Here is a 16,868-nt window from a genome sequence, read left to right on the forward strand (position 1 = left end):
TTTGTGACGATTCTAGGTCACATGGGTGAGTCGCATGTGTGACTCACCCTTAACCCTGAAAAAGATTTAAAACCAGGGATTGGCTTTCTCTTCTTACCCACAGCAGTGGTGGCATTAGTGACTCTGGGCCAGCCCTTGTTCTGAGCTCCCAGGGCTGAACCTAGATGTTGGTAACTATGAATTGTATTGGGTCTGTCTGTTGATGTTTGTAATTTGTTTGTATTTTGCTCTGACGCTGGGGGTGCTGGTCTTTCCCCCTGAACTAAGTGAATGATATTTGTATGCTGAATTAAAGTAAGCTTGTCAACCCCTTAACGTTGCTTTCCTTACTAAAGCAGATCAAAAGAACCTGTGCTTTTGCAGTGTGTTGGCAGCTTTCTGGGTGCTGGTTGTTGGTGGATCTTACACTCCCACAGAAGCTGCTAGGTGGATTGTGGAAATAAGCTCAAAGCTGCAAGGCTATTAATGGACGGGGAAGATCTTCCTATCCCATTAACATTACACTCTCCCAGTTGGCAAGTGCAGAAGACACTCATAGGCTGATCCCAATGCTGATCAATATAGAAGCTGGACCTGCTTCATTTCTCTAACCTCCTAAGACAGCCTGATGGTTCTCTGCTCCTCAGAGCTCACCATATTGGTACTGGATTTAGTGTGAATATCTCCACTTTATCCCTACTACAGCTCAGAATTCATGGACTCAAGTATTCACCAGCTTCAGTTTCCTCAGTAGTAGGGACCACAGGCAAGTACCACCATGCTGGCTGAGTGCTTTCTTTGCAAAGAAAGCCTATGGTTGACCAGGCTCAAGTGATGCTTCCTCCACAAAAATTTTTTCTGAGGCTACTTTCCAAACTGGATCTCTCTGTCTCTCTGTCTCTGTCTCTCTCTCTTTCTCTCTCTTTCTCTGTCTCTCCATTCTCTCCTCTCCATCCCTCTTCTTCCCTCAGCTGCCTTTCCTTCCTCTCCTTGCTCCATTTCTAAATTAGGCCACTTCACCCCCTCCTTAAGTAACCTGGCCTCTCTTTTTTCACCCTCCCACACCCGTACACATATTCCTACCATATTAATGCTAAACTAATGCGGTCATCTGATTGGCATAGCCCACTGTAGTTCAGAACTCCCAAGGTCAAGAGATCCGCTATCATCAGTCTTCAGGTAGCTGTGATTTCAGGTATGTGCCACCACACCTGACCCTCCTCATATTTTTATAGGATTCTGTCTAAACTGTTCTTAAATTGAGCCATCTCTCCTTTTGAACAGAGTGCCAGTTAAGGGTATACATCTGTGTGTGTGTGTGTGTGTGTGTGTGTGTGTGTGTGTGTGTAGGGTGGTAATATTTGTTAACATTTGAACTTTTTCTTTCAAAAAAATTGCACAAACTATTTCAACCTATTAAATTGAAATCTGGAGGAGTTCTTTCCTAAGGATAATAATTGATAAGAAAACAGATTTGGAAAATACTCAGATAACAATAAACAACAACTCTACCCTCCCTCAAAATTTAAAATGCTGAGAGGTGTTTAATTGCACAACTTATACAAATCTTCTGGCACAGTTATCTAGCTGGAAAGATATGGTGACTTCCAATCCGGGTTTGGGGGTAATGAAGACAGATGGCAATTCATGTCATTGAACTAACATGTGCCTTCTTCTATTTACCTTATGTGTTCAGCAGAATCATAGAATATTAGAACTAGGGAATCTCTAATCCATTTTTACAGAGGAAAAAACTGAGGACAGAAAAATAAAATCACCCGAGGTCACATAGCTAGTTAGTGGTGGAGCTTGCACTAGAACCCAAGTCTTTTGACCTGTAGTCCAGGACTCACAACTCCATCTGATTTTAGATTATATTTTCACATATATTTTCAGAGTACTCTGGAATAAAAGATAAAGCTACTCAAATCTCTAACCACCACCACCACCCCCCCACAAAAAATCGCTAAGTCTTGATATACAGGTAAAACTAGCTCAGTATAGAGACTCCTTTGCTTTTTCTTCGGTGTTATGATACCGAAGAGAAAAACCAGGCCATACCCACATGCCTCTCTACCAAGCTCTGAGACACTCGGGACATATATCGACAGTGTTGTAGTCAGTGTCCTATTCTATCATCTTATTATACCAACACTTCCTGAGAGATGCCTGGGAATGACCAGTGAGGTCTGGGATAATACCATCTGATCCCATCTTTCCTGAGGCCATTTTTCTGTCTATACTTTTCCGAAAAGCAAAGCATACATTCCAAGTGTGGTATCACATCCCACAGATAGAAAGGAAGCCTTTGGTCTCTTCATGTTGCAAGTAATAAATGAATCTGCTATCTTCAAACAATAATAGTTTCATGGCCAGGCATTTCTGCTCTGCCTTCCTTTCTTTCCTTTTATATGAAGGGCTTCAGTTGGAAAAATATTAGAAGCAGAGCTGCTCTGGACTTACAGCAAGTTAAGTAAGTTTAGCCTTGGTTCTGTCTTGAATCCCACCGCAGTCTTGACTATGATTAAACTGTGCCTATCTCCTCACCTGAAATGGGGATTTTAATGAAATAGTCAACATCAGGGCCAAATGAAGGGTAGGGCCATGATGGGAAGCAAGCTACTCACATTTACAGAAACCTTTAACGTTTGCAAAACATTCCCCACCCCCCTCCCCATATCTAATTACAAAAGAGGTGTAAGTGCTTTTGTCTCCATTTTGCAGATAAAGAATTTGAGATTCAGAAGGACTGGGCATAAGTATTGGAACTAGGGCATGAACTCATGTTTCTTTCATCTAAGTCCAATGTTCTAACCATCAAACAATACAACTTCTGACTGGTTCTAATATAATTGAAAAGAGTACATCTGGAGTTCCCTCTCCCTCCCTCTTGATTTGTGACTTCCATCACCCTACCTGTGTTTACTATTAGTAATACAGTGGCTCATCACCTGTTTTGTGTCCCGGGCACCTTTGACAGTCTGCCAAGGGTATGGACCACTTCTCTGAATAATATTTTAAAGCATAAAATGAAATAAAAGTAAATTTTTAAAAAGCATAAAATAATAAATAATAAAATACTAAAATTTACAAAGGGAACCAACTATACCAAAATATAATTATCAAAATAATTTTAAAAGCCAAGTGCATGGACCTCGCCCAGGTTTAGAACCCTTGCATTAAAGCATAAATGTAACTTTCTGCTCATCTTACTCTACTCCCTGACACTGATAATAAGCATTATCAAAATTGACATTTTCACAGCTCTTTAAGGCTTACAAAATATCTTACCCATATATTACTTCATTGGGGCCTCCCAATAAACACTGTCAAGCAGGTAATGCAAATGTAGTTTTATACATTTATGTATTTTCTATAGAAGGGAACTAAGCTTCGGACAGTTAAATCACTTGCTTGAGCTTACACAGCTAGTAGACGGCAAAGCCAGAAGGTAAAACCAAGTCTACTAGTTTTTCCACTTTATCATGGTACCCATAACTATACCAATAACTGTCACTCCCCTCAGATAAAACTGTATAAAATGAGTGAAAGGTAGTTTGCAAATACAGAACAGCATGGAAACATGAACCTCCAGGCATTCTCTGATGTCTTATATTTAAGCACAGGACCTTGGGTTCTTTTTTTAAAACATATTCATTTATTTATTTTGTTAAATATTTCTCAATCATATTTCAGAATTTTTTAACAATTTATTTTTAAAAAAATTTTTGAGTTCCAAATTCTCTCCTTCCCTCCTGCCCCTCCCCTATCCCTTGAGAAGGCAAGCAATATATCGATTAAATGTGTGAAGTCCTGCAAAACATATTTCCATATTAGCCATGTTGCAAAAGAAAACATCAACAACAACAACAACAGAAAAATAAAGAAAATGCAGAAAGTATGCTTCAACCTGCATTCTGAGTTCATCAGTTTTCTCTCTGGAGGTGGATACTATTTTTCATCATGGTTCCTTTTGATTTGTCTTGGATCATTATCTTGATCAGAGTAGCTAAGTCTTTCACAGTTGATCATCATTACAATATTGTAACTGTGTACCATGTTGCCCTGGTTCTGCTTCTTTACTTTGCATCAGTTCATGTAAGTGTTCCCATGTAAGTTTTCTGAAACCATCTTGTTGTAATGGCAAGCAAAATGGGACTGTTGACTGTTCTTTGTTTGAATGGGGCAGGTACGGTGGGATCTTTTTTGTCTTGGAGTGTTTCTCACCACTAAGATAATCTAAAGTCATTGAATTGTATATGATATGGTACTCGTGGTTGGAACTTTCCCACACTCTTGGTGTTAGTGATTTCTCACGCTCTAAATGGTAAGCCTCAAGTGCCCCAGGGCCTTGAGAACAGGTATAGAAGTTCTGAGGTTGGTGTTTGACTTTTGGGGGTACACTCACTGAAAGAATATGGGTGACAAGACTCTGGGCAAGCTGTTGAACCCACGCCCCCGGCTTTGTAACGTAGGTAGATAGATTTTGGTGCATATCTGGTAACTGTGAATTGTGATTTGAATCAGACAAGTTCTGTCTTTTGACGTTTGTAATTTCTGTTTGTATTTGTCTTGAAGTTCGGGAGGCTGATCTTTTCCCCCAGATCTAAGTGAACGATATATGTATGTTTGATTAAATTGAAATTGTTAATCCCTTAAAGTTGCTTTCCTTAGAAAAGCAGATCAAAGAACCTCTGCTGGCAGCCTTCTTGTTGTTGGTCTTGTGTTGGCCTTCCAACCCCACAACAGCTGCTAGCCAAATTGTTGCTACACCTGTTTATCATTTCTTACAGCACAATAGTATTCCATCACAATCATATATCACAACTTGTTCAGCCATTCCCCAGTTGATGGGCATCTCCTTAATTTCCAATTCTTCACAACCACAAAAAGAGCTGCTATAAGTATTTTAGTATATATTGGTCCTTTTTTTCTTTGATCTCTTTGGGGTACAGACCTAGTACTGGTTTCGCTGGATCAAAGGGTATGCACAATTGTATAGCTCTTTGGGCCTAGTTCCAAATAGTCCTCCAGAATGGTTGGACCAGTTCACAATTCCACCAGTAGTGCATTAGTTTACCCATTTTCCGTTATGCCCTTCAGCATTTGTCATTTTCCTTTTCTGTCATGTTAGCCAATCTGATAGGTGTGAGGTGGTATCTCAGAGTTGTTTTACTTTGCATTTCTCTAATCAATGGTAATTTTTAGAGTCTTTTGATGTCCTCATCTGAAAAAGGCCTGTTTATATCCTTTGACCATTTATCAATTGGGGAATAGCTTTTATTTATAAATTTGGCTCTCTTCCCTATATATTTGAGAAATGAGGACTTTATGAGAGAAATTTAGGAACCTTGGGTTCTTGAATTTAGGCCAGCAAAGCCCAAACTCAGGCAGATCTTTCAAGGAAGTTGAATAAAATTTTGAGTTGTAGTCCTGGCTAAAGATAAAATATCTATGAACCAGCCTAGCTAGGCTCAAATGGGCTTGTCCACCAAATAATGAGGTATTTTTCCTCATAGCAAACTCAGAAAGACTGAGGCATGAAGCAGTCACAATATGTATGTATCAGTGGATACAGTACCTACGCTAATGAAATCATGAGTCTTTTGAACTATAAAAGAACAGAACTGTTTAAAAGGGAAAAAAGAAAGAATACCATTCCCATGCATTCCATTAAAAGAATCATTCAATTTTGGAGTTTGGGCCTCAATTTTCTTTTTTTCCAAGTCATTCTATCTGTAGCAGTGGTTTCCCTTAATTGCATGATGCTTTGCTTCCTAGGAGCCTGATGACAATAAGTAGCTAAAAAAGAAAAGCAAAACCAGAAGGAGAAAGGACCAGAACATTCTGATTGTTTTGCTTTTTTCTGTCTTTAGAGTCATGTATATTACATCTGAGGTTTCAGAACTTGCATTTTCCAAATACACAACTAATCCAGGAGGATCACAGTGGCTTTTTTTTAATTGAAAATGAATTTTGTATCCTCTTATTGTATTGAAATAGGGCACTGGAAAAAGAGGAGAAACTTAAGAAGCCAATTACTGTCATCATTTCTTTGGATTACAGGTATATTCAAACACTTCATTGTGTGCCTACATTCAAAACAACTCAAAATTAATTGATCTTTTTTGAAGGACAAACTGAAGTTTCCAGATAATTAATGAAAGCCCTATGGAAAACATTACTATATTTTCTTTCTTTAAAAATTATTAAAACTTAATCCTCTAGAATAAAAGCTAACATACTTTTAAAACAAAGTCAGACAAATTAGGAGGAAGTGGAGGATGATACGGGTGTGTGTTTCCACAAAGAAGCATATGAAAAAGAGTAATGGAAAATTTTATATCAGAATTCTTCTCTTAGCCACCATAAAAAGCAAAGGGATTTTTTTTCTCCCTTTGATCATATAATCACAAAGACTTCCTCCAAGGACTAGGATTTACAAACAAGGAGGGATCTTGAGGATTCAGTTTACAGCCTATGGTCACAATGTCATTTGAGCTTCTTTCCCACAAACCAGTTAGATCTGTGCAAGAGAAGCACAGAAAGGCTCCCTATTTGGGAAAGGCTCCCTATTTCCCTAAAATTGGACATCTCTTTCATTCCCAAGAGATTAGATTATTTCCAGAAGATGGAGCACTCTGAAATTAGCCTCCAGGACTTTACAAAACAAGAGCCTGAGTAAATGTGATACAAAATACCGGAGAAATGTGGCTCATCTCTTTGCAGTAAGAGCATCTTGATCCATTATGGTCCTTGATCTATTATCTGACACTGAAAGTAACACCTGTCAGTCCCTTGCTTTGTATAGTAGTTTGTATTTTTTTAAAGTGCAATTATTATCACTGTATTTTCTTTGAGTAGAAAGTTCAGCAGGACTTCAGACTTATAAAGAATATATAATTTTTTGTTTTGTTGTGTTTTCTTTCTCTGAAGATTAGTGAAGATAATCTTGAGAAGATCTTGTTTCAATCCTTGACAGAAATAACAGAAGCTTTCCATGCTATAAGCCCCCATCAGTGCATAGTCTACTTGACACCTTCTGTTTCCAGGTTTTAGGCCATAGCAACTTTCTGGCAGAGTGAAAGTCTCATATTCGAGCTTAGAATTTGTTCTTAGTTTCATAAAGCCAGAGCTTGGGACTTCAGTACAATAATCCTCTACTTCTGGAACTCTCCTCCTCATTCTACCTTAAACTGCTGGTTTAAAGCTAATTTCCATAGCTCTCTGATTTACAAAGTATTTTGGTTACAATAATAATCTTCAAACCATTCATATGACATTTGGAACCCCCCCCCCCACCCTGCTCTTCTAATCAAGACTGTAACTCAGAGTCTATGGGAGAGTTAAGAAATAAGAACTTCTATTTCTTAGTTGATGAGGCCATGAGACTTCCCACATGGTTTTTCCCTATAATAACCTCAGACCAAATACTGAAGGGAAAAACAACGCAAACCAAGAGCACATAACCCCCACAACCCTGCTGGATGCTCATACTGGGGGGTTGGGGGGAACAGCTGTTAACTACAAAGTAATGCAAACACAGTCACTAATACCTCCAGGGAAATGTTTTAAGCTTTGACAGGGAAGAAGGAAGGACAGAATACCCAGTTGGAAATAGCTGGCAAGAATCCTGGATTCTGTCAGGGGGCCAAATTCATATCCAGACAGTGCTGGGAGAGAACCCTTATTTCCTTAGTGTGGGGGAAGGAAGTAGAGTCTAATCCAAACTCATTCCCCCCATCCCTCCCCAATAAAATTAGATCCTGTTCTGAGAACCAGAACCCTTGGGAAAATCAGGAAATCTTCCCAGGCTGGTTCAAGAGTACAAATCCTTTCCACAGACCTATACCTCACTATAGGATAGGATTGCCAACTAGCTGTATTTGACTGACTTGGCTGGTATTTCATCATAGAAGTGGGTTGCTTCTTACTAATTTGTTGTGTTGTGGCCAGTTTTTTTTTTAGATTTTGATTTTTCTAACTTTGTTCTGGAAGGAACCTCTCTAATGGTGGTCTGTCATCAATAGACCTCATTTTACAGATAAAGAAATTGAAACCCAAAGATATTAAGCAAAATGTCCAAGGTCACCCACGTAGCAAAAAAAGTAGCACTTTAACTGAAGTCTTCCAACTCCACCTTTGATATTGAGCTAATGACCAACCCATTCTGGTTTGCGGCTCAATGGAAGAAAACAAAAAAAAATCACTTTATGAAATAGCTAAGCATTTGAATAATTTTTGTTGTTCGGTCGTGTCCAACACTTTGTGACCCCATTTGGGGTTTTCTTGGCAAAGATACTGGAGTGGTTTGCCATTTCCTTTTCCAGCTCATTTTACAGATGAGAAACTGAGGCAAATAGGGTTAAGTGACTTGACCATGGTCAAATAGCTAGTAAGTATCTGGGGACAGATTTAACTTGCAAAGAGGAATATTCATGATTCTAGGACCGGTGTTTTATCCACTGGGCCACCTAGATGCCCCATTTGAGTAGAAGTACCATCGAATTTCAGAATTAGAAGGGACCTCAGTGGCTACCCAGTCTATCCCCTACCTGAAAAATAGTCTCCCCTCTTACATATCTTCCAAGGGGTCATCCAAATGTGGCTTGAAGACCTCCAGTGACAGAAAATCCATTAACTCCAGAGGCTACCCACTTCATTTTGGGATATATCTAATTGTTATGCTCATACTTCAAACTTGCAGGGCTTCCACTTACGACCCCTCCAATGCTTCTTAAACTGTGGGTCGTGACTCCATATGGGATCACAACCCAAAGTATTTTTCTTCCCTTATTATCCCTCCCTTCTCCCCCAAGCTTAGTAAACTTGCTATTTCCACAGGCTTATGATGGGAAAAATAATTGAGAGAGAGAGAGAGAGAAATCTCTTTACCTAGTTATGGTTAGTTTCATGGCTAAATTTCATAGAACCAGTATATTTAGAGCTGTTAAAGTCCTTAGAGGCCAACCACTCTGACCCTCTCATTTTACAAATGAGGAAACTGAAGGCAAGAGAGGTAAAGTGATTTGTCTAAAGTTGTTCAAGTGGCAAGTGAAGAACCAGAACTTGGACTTGTGTCCTTTTTTCTGCTGTACTATTTTGCCTCCCAGGGAGGGTCATCTTTGGTCTTCCCCTTGAGATGGGATATCACTATATTAAGGGAACCTAACTAACTTGTCAACATTTCTAGTCCAAGCCAGAGAACTGTAGAAAAGGAGGTATAATTCAAATTCAGTTCAATTCAGCAAACATTTATTTATCAAGTTTCTATTATGGGAAAGGCATAGTGCTAGATTCAACACAGACCCTGCCCTCAAAGAACTTACCATCTAATACAGAAGAAAGGCTATTATGCAAGGGGGAGGCAGACAAGTACAAAGGAAGAGATCAGGGCAAAATGCTATAAAAATTTAAAGACGGAAGTGTTCATCTAGAGGGGCAGTATGGAAGCTAGTTCATTGAGAGCGCTTAGTTTGGGGGCTTGGAATTTAAATTCTTAAATGCATGGATGTGTAATAAAGAAAAGGAGGTAGAATAAAGAAAATAAACTGGCAAGTTTGGAGACCTGATTTTGAGACTTGGCTCTGGTATTAATTACCTCCTTAACTTTCAACAATTCAGATTACCTCTATGAGCTCAGTTTCTACATCTCTAAATTGAGGGTATTTGACTAGCTGGACCCAAAGATCTCTTTCAGCTCTAAGGTTCTAAAAATGTAGGGAAATTAGCATTCCTGGTAGCTTCTAGGCCACCAAATAACTTCCATTACTGTCACACAACTGTCTTATTCGTATGCTGACCATGCTGTGGGCTAGCCAGGCATCATTGCCTCGACCAAAATTGACAGAGTGAACATTGATAAGAAACTTTGCAGCTCAAGTTTTAATGGTAAAAATAAATGGAGGGAAGAGGGGGAACAACATCAAACAGGACCCCAAGCGTTAAGGTGTACAAGTTTAAACACCTATTAAAAATAATCAAATGCTAGCCTTCCTGGACAATCTCTCCAAGAAGCTGTTTACCCTAAGTGGCCTGGGAGAAGTGGACAGAAAACACAAGAAAATACAGGTTAGGTCTGGTGGGAATAGAAATTCTAGCCCTTTGCTCAAAATGAATCATTGTCATGGCTAGAGGAAACAAACTTGTTTATGTATAAATGCTCCGTAATCTTATTTTCCATCATGTTTCAGCCGGTGACTCACTGTTTGTTTACCAGTGGCAAAGAACAGACACTTTCTAGTATCCTGTAATAAACCTGCATTACATACACAGGGAGACAGCCCAGTCATCCCCTCATTATGCTCACAGGAGCATGAGCAGACATCAGATAGACCCTAGATTAAAAAAAAAAAATAACAAAACACAGGTTGATGCCATCTGCTTAAAGAGGAAGGCTTCTCTTGTGTTCTTGTGTTGTGAGGGGAGCTACTGATTGCTTGTTTCTAAGCACTAAAGATAAATTTCTTAGGAGCAATTAATCAACCAGCTGGGAGTTAATGAGCCACTTTTTAAATACCCAGCACTGTACTAGGCTCCCTGATACACAAAAATCGTGCCAGCAATTCTTGTCTGCAAAGACAGTTCAATAGAATAAAATGCTACCTTACAGGATCTTTAAAAACAAATCATCTCATACCCATACATCATAATCATTCCAGATTCTTTGAAAGATATATCAACTGAAATAAGTGTGCTCAATAACCCACAGAACATAAGTATCTGGTGAGGCATAAATCGAGTGGGACAGATGTATGCTCACCAAAGGTGTTCATCTCAGTAATGAAGGAAATCCAGTGCAGAGTCTAAGATGAAGGATTTCCTATGGATGTGAGATCTTTTGGAAGCTCTTATTTGCAGATAATATTTCTCTGACTGCATCAAATCCTGTAGCATTTCAGAGCCTCCTGGAAGAGATCTACAGTCATAGCCTGACCATCCACATGTGAAAGACTAAATGGATGGAGAAATGCAAAATAAATGAAAAATAAATACAAGGTAATTTTTAAGGGGAGACACTAGCAGCTGGGGAAATTAGAAAGAGCCTCATATAGAAGGTCATGCTTGAGTTGAGCTCTGAAGGAAATGAGACTCTAAAAATATGGAGGTGAGAAGAGAAATCGAATGAATAAAGGAATGAAGGAATGAAGAACTGAGTTGGTGGCAAACTCTCTGAGCCTCTGTTTTTTGCATCTGCAAAATGGAATAACCTCACAGGTTATAACCTCACAGGCCAACCTGAACCTCAAATGATACAATATATGTAAAAACACTTTTAGGTGTCAAGGAGGTAGAGATGGGGAAAGGCAATAAAGAGACTAGCCTGGCTGGAGCGGGAAGTTAAATAGGTAGGATGAGGTCAAGTTATACAGATTGTTGAAAGTCTGACAAAAATCGTAATGTGTATCCTGCAGTAGGTAATGGGGAGTAATTGTAGGTTCTTGAGCAAAGGAGTAATGATATGATAAGAAAAGTATTTTACTACAGCCCTGCTCAACCTGAGAGAGGTCTTTTACTTTCTCCTTTTGGGGAACTGACTAAGGAAAATTACAGGCTAGCCTAAAAGAAATGTATACTTTAGGATCCTCTGGGAATGGAATTCAGATGAGAAAGAGATCTAAGGATTTCAGTGGATTGTAAGCTTAATGTGAGTCAGTGGTGTAGCAGCCAAAAAAGCTAATTTGATCTTGAGCTGCATTAAAAGGCAATCTAGGAATAGGGAGGTGATAGTCTCACTGCACTCTGCCCTCCTCAGACTTTATATGGAATATTATGTTTAATTTTGGGCACCACAGTTTAAGAAGGACATTAATAAATTGGAAAGTGTCTGGAGGACAACTGGGGTGGTGAAGGACCTTGAGTTTCATTAAGATTCATTGAAGTAAATGGCGATGCTTAACCTGGAGAAAATAAAGTTGGAGGGTGAGGGGGTGGAGAAGACATGATAGTCATGTTCAAGCATTTGAAAGACCATCCTCAGGAGGAGTAATTAGACTCCTTCAGTCTGGTTCTAGAGGGCAAATTGGAAACAATGGATAGAAGTGGCAATTTAGGCTTGGTGTCATAAAAAGCTCCTAACAATTAGAACTCTAAATGGGCTGCGCTTCCTGGAGAGGTGGTGTGTTCCACCTCCTTGAAAGTTTTGTAGAAGTGTCTGCCACCTCCTCAGAAGCTTTCAGGCAGAGTCTAGATGACCATTTGGTAGATGTATTATAGTGGGGATTCTTTATAGGTGGGATTTAGATTAGCTAGCCACTGAGGAAAGTCCCTTCCACTCAGGCAAATGTTTAACAACTGGTTCTTCAGGTGAAAAGAAAAATATATACACATACTTTCATGTTTAATCTGCATTGTTAACATTTTCCCCACTTTTTTAAGTCTAGAAAATAAACAAAACAATAAATCAAGCCCTGATTTGTATCGTTTGCCAATTTGTGAGGTATAAATGGTTGCACTGAAAATTTAACAATTAGGTCTTGCAAGCCTATTTGATATTGTCTCATCACATCCCTAGCTGTTAGACAATATTTGTGAAGCACTTAGCACATGCCTGGCACATAGTAGATGTTTAATAAATGTTTGTTTCCCTAATTTCCCCCTTCCCTGCCCAACTCTCAAATTCTGTGGGATGGGAGTTGACTAATCCCACCCAAATGCCTTCCCAGAATAGATCAGTGAATTATTTAGATTCCCCTTCAGGCCTTGATTCATTAGGGAAAGGGATGATTAATCTTAATGTCTAAAAGTGGGAAGGTCATCAGGATTCAATAAAAAGCATTTTAGCCATTCTGTCTACAAATAGGATGTATTTTCAGAAAACCAGGGGGCTCTTATTTAGCTGAGGGCACAAACTGAGTTCTAAAGGAAAGATTGTGAGTCATTTTATGGGAACTATACCAATGCCCTACCCCTCAGTTAATCTTATCTGAGTATGCAGAACTGTTGAACTATAAAAAGAAAGCCTCATTCTAAATCCCTAGAATGGAATCAAGTTTCTGGAACTACAAACTCACAGGAAAGGCTACAATTCATTCATCTCTACCCTCACAGAGCTTATGCCATAGTAAGGAGATATCGCCTGATCAACCCTTCCATGTTGGTGTATCCTGAATCAAATGCTTGGAGGCATTAAGAACCTGGAGCACGTATAGTAAGTGAAACGCATAGATGCTGAGGCTGGAAAGAGCCATGCTGAGTCTTCATTCCCTTGTGTCAGCAGGCATTGCACTAAGTGGTGGGAGCATGGTTTAGGTTGTGTTACTCTAGGACCCACATAGAGCTTGCACCAGACTAGAGGATTAAACCCTTGATCGTTGTATGGTCAGATCCAACACAGAGCAGCTGCCCATCTGAATTGTACTATATAAACCCCTCCTTATTTCCCATTCTTGTAATGGTACTCAGTTATAGTCACCGGACAGGGGCTGCTACATCTGATGGTCTGAGCGTAAAGAGGGAATGGAACAGAAGCAGTGTAGTATACTGGAGAAAGTGCCAAATTTGGGGGCAGCTAGTTGGCACAGTGAATAGAGCACCAGCCCTGGAGTCAGGAGGACCTGAGTTTAAATCTGGCCTCAGACACTTGACACACTTACTAGCTGTATCCTTGTGTGACCTTGGGCAAGTCACTTAACCCCAATTGCCCTGCCTTCCCCCCCTCAAAAAAAAAAAAGAAAGTACCAAATTCATATCCTGGCTCTACTAGGGCAGCAAGCCACCCTCAGAAACTTACTAGTTATGTGATCTTGGGAAAATCGTTCAACATTTTTTTGCCTCAGTTTCCTCAACTTTAAAATGGGAATCTACCTCACAGGGGTTTTGTGAGGGTCAGATGAGGTAGTATTTATAAAACCCTTAGCACAATGCTTGGCACATAGCAGATTCCCTTCCCTGTAAAATGAGGTCTTGGACCCAATTCTTTCTAGCTCTGAATTCTATTTTCTTTTGTAATTGGGCTTTGGTGTATGATTCTAAGTGGTAGGAGAAAAAAGAGACTCCAGAGAAGAAGACCAAACAAATCTTGGGTTTGGAGTCACAAGGACCTGAATTCAAACCTTGACTGCCACACAGATAATAACCTGAATGACCTTGGACAAATCACTTAACCTCCTTCGGCCTTAGTTTCTTCCTTTGTGAATTGAGGGAGTTATACTAGCTGACCCCTGTAAGGTCCCTTTCAGCTCCAAATCTATAATTCTATGGGGGCAAATGATTGGAAGGGTAAGAGCATTGGAACAGTTGGGTGTTAGAGAAACCAAGGAAAAGGTCACTTTCGCAAAGTAGGTGGCCCATTGTGTCCAGTGATAAATAGAAGTCAAGGAGGAAGATGAAAGGATGAGGAAAGGAGCTTTTCAAAGAAGTAATGGGGTAGAAAACCAACAATTATATGAGTAATGTATTAAAAAAACCAATTTGCCCAAGGAAGACAATCATCTGTGCCATGTAACACTGATTTGATTTATTTTTATAATCTTGATACTTCCTATGTGGAGGATAGGGTGCTTAAAAAATGACTTGGATGGTAAATTTTTATGCTTATTTACAAGATGGGGCAAAGTGTGAATAGTTATGGGAAGAGGTTGAAACACATCTACTTTTCTATATTCTCCTTTGCTTTCTGCCCATATGGAACCACCTCCTGTTCCTAGATAGATTGCCAAGCCATCTCTTTCTCCTCCTGTTAATCTCTCTTGAAGGTTAACCCAGAGGGCAAAAAACATGAGTCTAAATTTGTCCTCTTTGATTTTCTAAATTGTGTGCTCCTGAAGGACAACAGTTCCCTTGATTTAATTTGCTTGATCCAATGCCCAGTGGAGGTGGATTCGTAAATGAAGATTATTTATTTACTTCTGTGTTCCATTTTTCAAATGCCTTTTTTTCTGAAGGATTTTTTTTTTAAAAAAAAGTCTTTCTAGTTTAATGTAGTTCTTAGCTGAAGGTCTGCCCTAAGGTAAGTGTAAAAAGATGTTAAAAATAATTGGGTCAGTGTTCAAGAAGGATGTTTTATTCTTTATCAAACTACACTTCCAAGCAGCTGCCTACTTAAGGCAGCTGATGGATAGAGTACTAAGCTGGACTTGGAATCAGGAGCACCTGGGCCAACATCCATCTTCTGACATTTTCTTGCTGTGTGACCACAGTCAAGACACTTAACTTCTCTGAGGTCCAATTTCTCATGTGTAAAATTACTCATTCTACACCGAATGGTTTTGGGGTTCACATGAGATAATGGATGCAAAGTTCTTTGCAAACATTGAAATGCTACAAAAATCTCAACTATTATTACTACTTACGAATTCTAAAACTTATTTTCTAAGAAATATGTTAAAACTGAAACTTTATTTTAAATTCCTCTCCCTGGATAAATAAAGTTATGGTATCCATTTACGTTCTAAGTATGGTCCAACTTGAGTAATCACTGAGTATATCCTCCCCAAACCTCATTAGATATTTCCTGGCTTTTATAGGCTACGTATGACAGGGCCTTCAGAAGCTTGCCTGTAGTCTCTGTCCTAAAAAATAATCTGCTCCTGAGACTAGCTACTTGAAAGGACCTTATCTCTTTTTCTGGCTCAGTATTAGCTTATTTACAGTAACTTTCCAAGTCTCTGCTCAGACAATGCATAAAAACAAAGAATTGCATGATACTAATTGAATTTGCCCTTAGAAATGATCTAGGCAGTATTTCATTTTTACAGATGAAAGAAACTGAGGCCCAGGGAGCTGAAATGATCCGACAAAGATTGTCCATTTTGTAGGTTGCAACATTTCCTTCGAAAATACTGAAATAATAAGGATAATAGCTGGGATTTATAGAGTACTTTAATAGCTCCAAAGTGTTTTGCAAATATTTTTTTTTCGTTTTATCCTCACAAGAACCCTGTGAGGTAGGTGTCATTGTTATTCCCATTTTACAAATAAGAAAAGGGAGGCAGAGGTTGTGATTTGCCTGGGTTTTGGGCCATATTGAATTTGGGTCTTCCTGAGTCAAGGTCTGGGGCTTTACCAGCTGTACGGCCTAGCTGCCTCAGTGGTTCTAAATTATTACTATAAAGGATGTGATCAGAAAAACCTATTGATGCGCTGAACTGGTCTTTCCCATGGTCTTGGGATCTCTTAATTGGTAAATCTAATGGCCTTTTCCCATTCTTTCTTCTTCTTGGCCTCTCTGCAGCCTTTGACCCTGTTGATCGCTCTCTTCTTGATGCCCTCTTCTCTCTGGGTTTGAATGGCACTTACAATCCCCCTCCAAGCTTCCCTCTTACTATGGGAAGGCACCACCACCCTCCCAGTCACCCAGGCTCACAATCTGGCATCATCTTGAACTCTTCACTCTCTTCCACACCCCTCCTCCATATCCAATCTGTGGCCAAAGTCTGTTGACTTTACCTCTGTAACATCTCTCAAATATTCCACCTTCACCCCTCTGACAATGGCACCACCCAGGTGTAAACCCTTACTGGCTCATGCATGGATTATTACAATATCTTGCTGGTTGCCTGCCACAAGTCTCTGCCTCAGTCCAGTCCATCTTCCCTTCAGCTGTCAAAGTGATCTTCCTAAAGCAGAGCATGCCATTCCAATACTCAATCAACTCCAGTATCTCCCAGGATCAAACATAAAATCCTCTGTTTGTATACAAAACCCTTCATAACCTACCCCGTCTACCTTTCCCATCTTCTTACACCTTACAGCACAATCCACAAAGTACTTTTCAGTCTCATGACACTGGAATGGTCAGTGACCACCTAGAAAAGGAAGCAGGAAGCGCAGAGCTAATGGCCATACTAATCTTATTGCTTTCTGACAAGGTCATTAGAATTACAGATCTGGGGATGAGAAAAAAAAAAGTTCGTCCAGGTTTTAGCGAAGCATTTGATAAAGTCTTT

This window comes from Trichosurus vulpecula, chromosome 4, assembly GCF_011100635.1.
Source record: "Trichosurus vulpecula isolate mTriVul1 chromosome 4, mTriVul1.pri, whole genome shotgun sequence".
NCBI classification, from domain to species: Eukaryota; Metazoa; Chordata; class Mammalia; order Diprotodontia; family Phalangeridae; genus Trichosurus; species Trichosurus vulpecula.